The sequence below is a fragment of the Arachis hypogaea genome, chromosome 16 (genome assembly GCF_003086295.3).
Source record: "Arachis hypogaea cultivar Tifrunner chromosome 16, arahy.Tifrunner.gnm2.J5K5, whole genome shotgun sequence".
In the NCBI taxonomy this organism is placed as follows: domain Eukaryota; kingdom Viridiplantae; phylum Streptophyta; class Magnoliopsida; order Fabales; family Fabaceae; genus Arachis; species Arachis hypogaea.
Window position 1 is genome coordinate 90,670,612 of NC_092051.1, and position 10,241 is coordinate 90,680,852.

Here is a 10,241-nt window from a genome sequence, read left to right on the forward strand (position 1 = left end):
GAGTACAAGAAACTTTTGAGGAAACAATAAAGAAGTGGCAGAGGAGGAGTTCACCAAGGATATTGAAGTTAGTGATATCAAGGATGATGACACAACTATGCTAAGCAGGCCAGAGAAAGTGAAAGAAGAAAAGGAGCACCAAAACCTGAGCTCAAAGCATTGCCCCCTAATCTCAAGTATGCATACTTGGGTAGTGATGAGAGTCACCCTGTTATCATTAGCTCGGCCTTGAGCCAAGAACAAGAAGAAGAATTGATCAAGGTGCTGCAAACTCATCAAGATGCCATTGGATGGACCCTAGCTGATTTGAAGGGGATAAGTTCATCCATATGCATGCATAAAATCTTGTTAGAAGAAGATGCTAGACCCTCCATTCAAGCTCAAAGAAGATTGAATCCCGTCATGAAAGAAGTGGTACAAAAGGAAGTGAGGAAGTTATGGCAGGCAGGGTAATCTACCCCATTTCTGATAGCCCATGGGTTAGTCCCATCCATGTAGTGCCAAGAAAGGTGGCATAACTGTGGTTCAAATGAGAAGAACGAACTCATACCCACAAGAACCGTTACTGGATGGAGGATGTGCATAGACTACAGGAAACTCAATGAAGCCACCAGAAAAGATCATTTCCCACTCCCATTCATGGATCAGATGCTTGAAGGCTTGCCGGACATGCTTACTATTGCTTCTTGGATGGATATTCGGGCTACAACCAAATAGTAGTTGATCCTAGTGATCAAGAAAAACATCATTTGTTTGTCCATATGGAGTTTTTGCTTATAGACGCATGCCCTTTGGGTTGTGCAATGCACCTGCCACTTTCCAAGATGCATGCTGTCCATCTTTTCGGACATGATTGAAAAATTTATTGAGGTCTTCATGGATGATTTTTTCTGTGTTTGGGGATTCTTTTCCCAGCTGCCTACACCACCTTGCCTTGGTGCTTAAGAGGTGCCAAGAGACTAACCTAGTATTAAACTGGGAAAAGTGTCATTTCATGGTCACAGAAGGAATAGTCCTTGGCCACAAAATCTCTAATAGAGGCATGGAGGTGGACAGAGCTAAGGTGGAAATCATTGAAAAACTACCTCCACCTAGTAATGTCAAGGCAGTTAGAAGCTTTTTGGGACACGCTGGTTTTTACAGAAGGTTTATTAGAGACTTTTCTAAAATAGCAAAACCTTTGAGTAACTTGCTCGTCTCTGATACACCCTTTGTATTTGATAAAAATTGCATGCTAGCCTATGATCTTTTGAAGCAAAAACTTTCCTCTGCACCTATCATTGCCCCACCTGATTGGAACTTACCTTTTGAACTGATGTGTGATGCATCAGACCTTGCTATTGGGCCGTGTTAGGACAAAGGAAAAACAATTTGGTGCATGTGATTTATTATGCCAGTAAAGTCTTGAATGCTAACCAAAAGAATTACACAACCACTGAAAAAGAACTCTTGGCAATAGTCTTTGCATTTGACAAATTTAGATCTTATCTCATTGGATCTAAAGTCATTGTCTTCACTGATCATTCAGCTTTAAAATATTTACTTGCTAAACAAGAATCTAAACCAAGACTTATTAGATGGGTTCTTTTGTTGCAGGAATTTGACATTGAAATCAAAGACAAGAAGGGTGTAGAAAACAAGGTGGCAGATCATTTATCAAGGATACCATGTGAAGAAGGAAGCACACAAAGCACACATGTAAATGAGTGCTTTCCTGATGAACAACTCATGGTAATTCACAAAGCACCCTGGTTTGCAGACATAGCAAATTTCAAGGCCACTGGGAGTTTACCTTTGGAATTTAACAAACATCAAAGGAAGAAATTGGTAAATGATGCCAAATACTTCATCTGGGACGAACCATACTTGTTCAAAAAATGTTCCGATGGCATACTCAGAAGATGCATATCCAAGGAAGAAGGAAGGGAAGTTTTATGGGACTGCCATGGCTCCACTTATGGAGGGCACTTTGCAGGAGAAAGAACAGCAGCTAAGGTGTTGCAGTGTGGTTTTTATTGGCCCACTATCTTCAAAGATGCAAAAGAATTAGTGAAGCACTGCCATGAATGCCAGAAAGCTGGGAACTTGCCAAGAAGAAATGAAATGCCACAACAATTCATTCTGGAACTTGAATTGTTTGATGTGTGGGGGATAGATTTCATGGGACCATTTCCCTCCTCATACTCAAACAATTACATTCTTGTGGCAGTAGACTATGTCTCCAAATGGGTTGAAGCAATAGCAACTCCAACCAATGATAATAAGGTAGTCATGAACTTCCTCAGAAAACACATTTTTTGCCGTTTTGGGGTTCCAAGAGCAATCATCAGTGATGGAGGAAGCCACTTCTGCAACAAACCATTAGAGGCATTGCTTCTAAAATATGGAGTCAAACACAGGGTAGCCACACCATACCATCCACAGACAAGTGGGCAAGCCGAAATATCTAACAGAGAACTCAAAAGAATCCTGGAAAAGACTGTGGGAACTTCAAGGAAGGACTGGTCGATTAAGCTAGATGATGCTCTTTGGGCATATAGGACAGCTTTCAAAACACCAATTGGAATGTCGCCTTACCAACTAGTATATGGAAAAGCTTGTCATCTGCCACTGGAGTTGGAGCACAAGGCATACTGGGCCTTGAAACTTCTGAACTTGGATAACAAAGCCGCTGGAGAAAGAAGGATGTTGCAAATTCAAGAGTTGGAAGAATTCAGAGCGGAAGCTTATGAGAATGCCAAAATTTACAAAGAAAGAGCAAAGAAGAAGCATGACAGCAACATAGCCCCAAGGAAATTTGAAGAAGGGCAAAAAGTATTGCTCTACAATTCTAGGCTGAAGCTATTTCCAGGGAAGCTAAAATCAAGGTGGTCTGGACCATTCCTTGTCACCAAGGTCTCCAATTATGGACAAGTAGAAATCATGGAAGAAAAGTCACAACGAACCTTCATTGTTAACGGTCAAAGACTCAAACATTACTTGGGAGATGTGGAGGAGAAGGACAAAGTTAAATATCACCTCAACTGAGGAAGCTGACCGTCAAGCTAATGACGTTAAAGAAGCGCTTGTTGGGAGGCAACCCAACCTGAGGTAATACCTTGTTGCTGTTTCTTTTATTTGTTTCAATAAAAAGGGTAAAGTAGTTTCTGTGCATTGCAAAGAATTAAGTTTGGTGTTTCACACCAAACAATGAATTCATGGATCCATAAGTCAAAGGGGAATGTGTGACTCTAAGTTTGGTGTTCCACCATAAAGATCAACTGAACACAACAACCTTTGAATTATGTGAAAGGAACAACTATTCTAAGCAGTCACAGAAATGCTTAAAACCCTTAGTAGCAACATCATTCCAAGATAACTCAAGGATTCAAAGAACACAGAGAAGTAAGTGGGAGACTAAGTTTGGTGTTCACACACCAACTTAAGAATCCGATGCTTACCCACACATAGTTGAGCTAACCACTTAAGTGCTTGAGGAGCAAGCAACTTCATTACTCTTTGCAGGAAAGGATACAAGAACCATAAAGCATGAAGCAACATTTAGGAAGAAGAAGGAGAAATCAAAGTGTTTCCTGTCAACAAAGAGAAAACAAGGAATTTCACAAGGTGGTATTATTCCTTGATAATTCTTTAAAAAGGCCAAACAAAAGCATGCGTGTTCTGGTTTAAACTGTAAATGTTGAATCTTTTTGGAATGTGTAGTTTGTTTTAGTATGTCTGTTTGTTAATTGCTTTGAATAAAGTGAATGCCTAGATGTTTGGATATAACTTCACCTTCTTAAACAAGTGCGTGCCATGCTTGTTCTGTTTCAAAAATAAAAGAAAAGTTTGAACAAAAGTAACTTGGCTAAATTAGTGACAAATCAAGTAGAATTAAGTGGTGGTATGCATGCTTGATTGTTTAATCACATCACTAAAATTTGAGTGTAGAATTATCATTTTTTATGTAGAAGTAAAAATTGTCTATGGATCTTGATGAATAAATGTCTTTGGCCATGAAAAAGAAAGAAAAGGAAAAGAAAAAGCCACGGAAAAGGCAACCAAAAAGCAAAAAATTGAGAAAATAAGCTAGGCACCAATGGTTTGAACTTCTGAGACAAATGCCTGTGGTGTTTATGTATTAAGGATATGCTTGGATGAATAGGTTCTGAGGAGTGTTTCAACACTTGGTAACTTGGGTTAACTAACCCGGGATTATCAACCAAAAGTCCATTATCAAGAGCAACCTCAATACAAAACATTTAGTCACACAAAGAGGTGCTGGGCACCAATGTCTCAAGAAGAAATGTGAACTAAAATACCTAAAGTGGATATGTGTAGTGCACTGTTAAGAAAAAGAAAATGCCAAAGGCTTGTGCAACACATGACACTAAGCAAACAAGGAGCAAAAGAAGCTCTAAGAAAAAGAAAAGAAAAACAAAGAAGAGAAAAGTGCCAAAGACATAAGAATAACAAGAGGCCATAGCAATTTTTGATGGATGCAATGAAAAAGTGATAATCCTACCTGATAAGTATGAAAAAGTGATGCTGCAACTTTCTGCATAAAACCCTTCTGATGAACTTCAAATGCTTGCTAATATAGCCAATGTAATTGCTTTCTGTTTCATACTTTCTTCTCAATTAACTCAGGACTTGCTTAGGGACAAGCAAGTATTAAGTTTGGTGTTGTGATGCCAAGGCATCATAGGCTAGTTTCACTAGCATTTTTCTGTTAGTTTTAGTTGTTTTATGCATTTTCTTGAGCTTAAAGTAACCAAAAATGGTTAAATAAAGAACAAAGTAATGAACCATCCAAACAATATGATTTTGATGCAAATTCCATGAGTTTTAGTTATATTACTTAAATGCTATGAATGAAAGATTTCTCATGAAATTTTGCAAGACTTTGATGCAATTGTTTGGATGATTTCAGGGAAGAAGAGGCTAAGCAAGGAAGCAACAAAATCAATAAAGGAAGCTTGTATATAACATGTGGAGTTTAAGTTCCAGTTTAAGCCTAAACTGGAGCTTAAACGCCAAAAATCATGAAGGATAAGAAATGCTGGGATTGAAGTTTAACCTCCAGTTTGACCTCAAACTGGAGGTTAAACGCCAGAATGAAAAGCCTCACTTAAGGAGCATTCCACGTTTAACCTCCAGTTTGACCTCAAACTGGAGGTTAAACGCCAGAATGAGTATGCCACCCAAGGAGGAGTTCCACGTTTAACCTCCAGTTTGACCTCAAACTGGAGGTTAAACGCCAGAACCAGGAAGAGTACCAGGGGCCATTCCACGTTTAAGCTCCAGTTTGACTCAAACTGGAGCTTAAACGTGTTCGATAGTTTCTCCACTCCAGGGTTGCTCTCTCCAAGCTTCCACGTTTAACCTCCAGTTTGACCTCAAACTGGAGGTTAAACGTGTTCGATAGTTTCTCCACTCCAGGGTTGCTCTCTCCACCTCCACGTTTAACCTCCAGTTTGACCCCAAACTGGAGGTTAAACGTGTTCGACACCTCCAGGGCCACCATTCCAAGCTTCCACGTTTAACCTCCAGTTTGACCTCAAACTGGAGGTTAAACGTGTTCGACCTCCAGTATGCCTACACCCCTTTCCACGTTTAACCTCCAGTTTGACCTCAAACTGGAGGTTAAACGTGTTCGACCTCCAGGATGCCTCATTCCTTTTCCACGTTTAACCTCCAGTTTAACCTTAAACTGGAGGTTAAATGTGTTCGACTACATTACTCTCCAGGGCTACCATTCTTCCATTTCCACGTTTAAGCTTCAGTTTAACCTTAACTGAAACTTAAACGTGCTTCTACAAATGGCCTCACTGGAAGTGTCTGGCGTTTAAGTTGCGGTTTAAGCTTAAACTACAACTTAAACGCCACTCTTGAAAAGGGTTTCTGGGCCAAAAATATTGTGATTTAAGTTAGTCTTTGAGCACAAGTATTAACTTAAACTTACTTTGGTATGAAACCCAATTGAATATCATGGTTTATGGGATTGGGCCTGAAGGATTGATGAGTTTGAAATCTCAAATTATTGAGTCATGTGTCATTATTTGATTATCACTAAGTTGGCTCAATAAATGTTACAGGATTTGGATCAACAACCTCATCAAGATTATGGATCATAAACCCAAGGCAAAAGGAAAGCAAAGAGAGGCCTCAAAGCCCAAGAAGCACAACTGAAGCTCAATATAGAAAGTGTATAAATAGGATAGAAGTTAAGTTAGAAAGAACTTTTACGTTCACTTTTGGCTAGTTTCCTTTTCTTTGTAATTGAATTCAGAGCTATGATTCACTAAACCCCCTTTCATTGGGTTAGGGAGCTCTATTGTAATTCAATGAATCAATAATAGTTTATCTTCTTCTTCAATCTTTTCTCTTGAATTTTGTTAGAAAGCTTCTCGATCTAATTCCATTGAGTAGTTGTCTTGGGAAAGAGACTACTCATATTTGGAATCCTTCGGAGCCTTGGGAAAGGAATGGAGGATTCATGCTAGAGAAGCTTTCTCACAGTGGATTGGATTGGGGTTTGGATGGATATTGTGACATGTAATCCTACCAAATTGTGGTTCATGAAATTGTGTGGTATAATCAGTGATCAAGCATCATCTCTTCTTATGAACATTTAAACCAAGGGATTGGGAATTTGTTTGTTTTTAGAGAGCATTGGTGAGCCAAGGAATTGGGATCCAATCATATAAGATTGCCAAGCAAAATTTAATGAATGCATTGGTTGAGGAAGAGATTTACATGTTTTGATTCGGAGATTTCAATATCTCCTAAACCCAATGAATTCCCCATTTCTGATTTCCACTTTCTCTTTACATTCTGCAATTCAATTCTTGCAATCATCCCCATTCCCTTTTAATTTCAGCAATTTACATTCTGCTCTTTAATTCATGCAATTTAAGATTCAGCCATTTAATTTTCTTGTCATTTACTTTTCCCGCCAATTTTACATTCCGCAAGTATCATCTCAATTCTTGATTCCGCTCAACTAGAACACACTTCTAATCCGAATTGCTCACTCAACCAATCCTTGTGGGATTCGACCTCACTCTATTGTGAGTTTTTACTTGACGACGATAACCGGTGCACTTGCCGGAAGGAATTTTGCCGATCGTGCAATTTCCTAATTCGTAGCATAACTAGTTTATGTGCATCAGGGGTTAAGGTTTCGGCCATATGGGTGGGTTTGGGTGGGAAATTGGTTTTGAATTTTGAGGGTATGTGGAGTTTATGAGGTAGGTTTATGGGGAAGAGTGGATGGATGTGAGTGGTGAAGAGGTGATGGGGAAGAGAGATTGAGGTGATTGGTGAAGGGTTTTTGGGGAAGAGTGTTTATGGGGTTGTGTGAAAGAGAGTGGTGAGAAGAAGTGAGTGGAGGTAGGTGGGGATCCTGTGAGGTCCACAGATCCTGAGGGGTCCACAGATCCTGAGATGTTCAAGGATTTACATCCCTGCACCCATTAGGCATGTAAAAATGCCTTTGCACACAACTCTGGGCGTTCAGCGCCAGGTTGGTGGCCATTTTGGGTGTTCAACGCCAATTTGTGTGCTATTTCTGGCGTTGAACGCCAGAACCATGCCTGTCTTGGCGTTCAGCGCCCAGAAGCTGCCCATTTTGGGCGTTCAGCGCCAGAACCATGCTCTGTTCTGGCGCTGAACGCCAGATAGATGCTCCTCCAGGGTGTGATTTTTCTTTTGCTGTTTTTGATTCCGTTTTCAATTTTTATATTTATTTTGTGACCCCACATGATCATGAACCTACAAAGACATATAACTAAGAAAAATATAGTTAGATAAATAAGAATTGGGTTGCCTCCCAACAAGCGCTTCTTTAATGTCAATAGCTTGACAGTGGGCTCTCATGGAGCCTCACAGATGTGCAAAGCTTTGTTGAGACTCTCTAATACCAAACTTAGAGTTTGGATATGGGAGTTCAACACCAAACTTAGAGTTTGGTTGTGGCCTCCCAACACCAAACTTAGAGTTTGACTGTGGGGGCTATGGTTGACTCTGCTTTGAGAGAAGCTTTTTCTGCTTCCTCTCCATGGTTGCAGAGGGAGATCCTTGAGTTTTAAACAAAAGGGAGTCCTCATTCCATTGAAGGACTATTTCACCTCTGTCAACATCAATCACAGCTCTTGCTGTGGCCAGGAAAGGTCTTCCTAGGATGATGGATTCATCCTCTTCCTTTCCAGTATCCAGGACTATGAAATCAGCAGGGATGTAAAGGCCTTCAACCTTTACTAACACGTCCTCTACTTTTCCATAAGCCTGTTTTCTTGAACTGTCTACCATCTCTAACGAGATTTTAGCAGCTTGCACCCCATAGATTCCCAGTTTCTTTATTACAGAGAGGGGCACGAGGTTTATTCCTGAACCAGGGTCACACAGAGCCTTAAAGAGCATGGTGCCTATGATACAAGGTATTATGAACTTTCCAGGATCCTGTCTCTTCTGAGACAATGTCAGTTGATCCAGATCACTTAGTTCATTGATGAACAAGGGAGGTTCAACTTTCCAAGTATCAATGCCAAATAATTTGGCATTCAGCTTCATGATTGCACCAAGAAACTTGGCAGTTTGCTCTTCTGTAACATCCTCATTCTCTTTAGAAGAGGAATATTCATCAGAGCTCATGAAGGGCATAATGAGGTTCAATGGAATCTCTATGGTCTCTAGATGAGCCTTAGAGTCCTTTGGTTCCTCAGAGGGAAGCTCCTTATTGGTCACTGGACGTCCCAGGAGGTCTTCCTCCTTGGGGTTCACGTCCTCCTCTCCCTCATTGGGTTCGGCCATTTTGCTTATGTCAATGGCCTTACACTCTCCTTTTGGATTCTCTTCTGTATTGCTTGGGAGAGTACTGGGAGGATTTCAGTGATCCTTTTACTCAGTTGGCCCACTTGTGCTTCCAAATTTCTAATGGAAGACCTTGTTTCATTCATGAAACTTACAGTGGCCTTAAATAGATCAGAGACTAAGTTTGTTAAATTAGAAGTATTTTGTTCAGAGTTCTCTCTCTGTTGCTGAGTGGATGATGGAAAAAGGTTTATTATTGTTAAACCTGTTTCTTCCACCATTATTAAAGCCTTGTTGAGGCTTTTGATCCTTCCATGAGAAATTTGGATGATTTCTCCATGATGAGTTATAGGTGTTTCCATAAGGTTCACCTAAGTAATTCACCTCTGCTATTGCAGGGTTCTCAGGATCATAAGCTTCTTCTTCATGAGAAGCCTCTTGAGTACTGTTGGATGCAGCTTGCATTCCATGCAGACTCTGAGAGATCATATTGACTTGCTGAGTCAATATTTTATTCTGAGCCAATATGGCATTCAGAGTATCAATCTCAAGAACTCCCTTCTTCATAGGCATCCCATTACTCACAGGATTCCTCTCAGAAGTGTACATGAACTGGTTATTAGCAATCATGTCAATGAGTTCTTGAGCTTCTGCAGGCGTTTTCTTTAGGTGAATGGATCCACCTGCAGAAGTGTCCAGTGACATCTTTGATAGCTCAGATAAACCATCATAGAATATATCCAGGATGGTCCATTCTGAAAGCATGTCAGAAGGACACTTTTTGGTTAGCTGTTTGTATCTTTCCCAAGCTTCATAGAGGGATTCACCATCTTTTTGTTTGAAGGTTTGAACATCCACTCTGAGCTTGCTCAGCTTTTGAGGAGGAAAGAACTTGGCTAAGAAAGCCGTGACCAGCTTATCCCAAGAGTTCAGGCTATCTTTAGGTTGAGAGTCCAACCATATTCTAGCTCTGTCTCTTACAGCAAATGGGAAAAGCATGAGCCTGTAGACTTCAGGATCTACTCCATTAGTCTTAACAGTGTCACATATCTGCAAGAATTCAGTTAAGAACTGAAAAGGATCTTCAGATGGAAGTCCATGAAACTTGCAGTTCTGCTGCATTAGGGAAACTAATTGAGGTTTCAGCTCAAAGTTGTTTGCTCCAATGGCAGGAATGGAGATGCTTCTTCCATGTAAATTGGAATTAGGTGCCATCTCCTCTTCCTGTTCGAAAATTTCTGAAAGATTATCTCTGGATTGTTGTATTTTAGCTTCTCTTAATTTTCTCTTCAGAGTCCTTTCAGGTTCTGGATCTGCTTCAACAAGAATATTCTTGTCCTTGCTCCTGCTCATATGACAAAGAAGAGGGCACAGAAAAATAATAATAATAGAGATCCTTTATACCACAATATAGGGATCCCTGTGTGAGTAGAAGAAGAGAGGTAGAC

General features: G+C 40.2%; 1 non-coding gene across 1 annotated transcript; it reads left to right on the forward strand.

The window, feature by feature from the left end:
- Nucleotides 1-9,556: 9,556 nt before the first annotated feature.
- Nucleotides 9,557-9,660, forward strand: LOC112760684 (small nucleolar RNA R71). The gene has a single exon (XR_003181113.1). It is a non-coding gene; the product is annotated as a small nucleolar RNA R71 (small nucleolar RNA).
- Nucleotides 9,661-10,241: the final 581 nt, after the last annotated feature.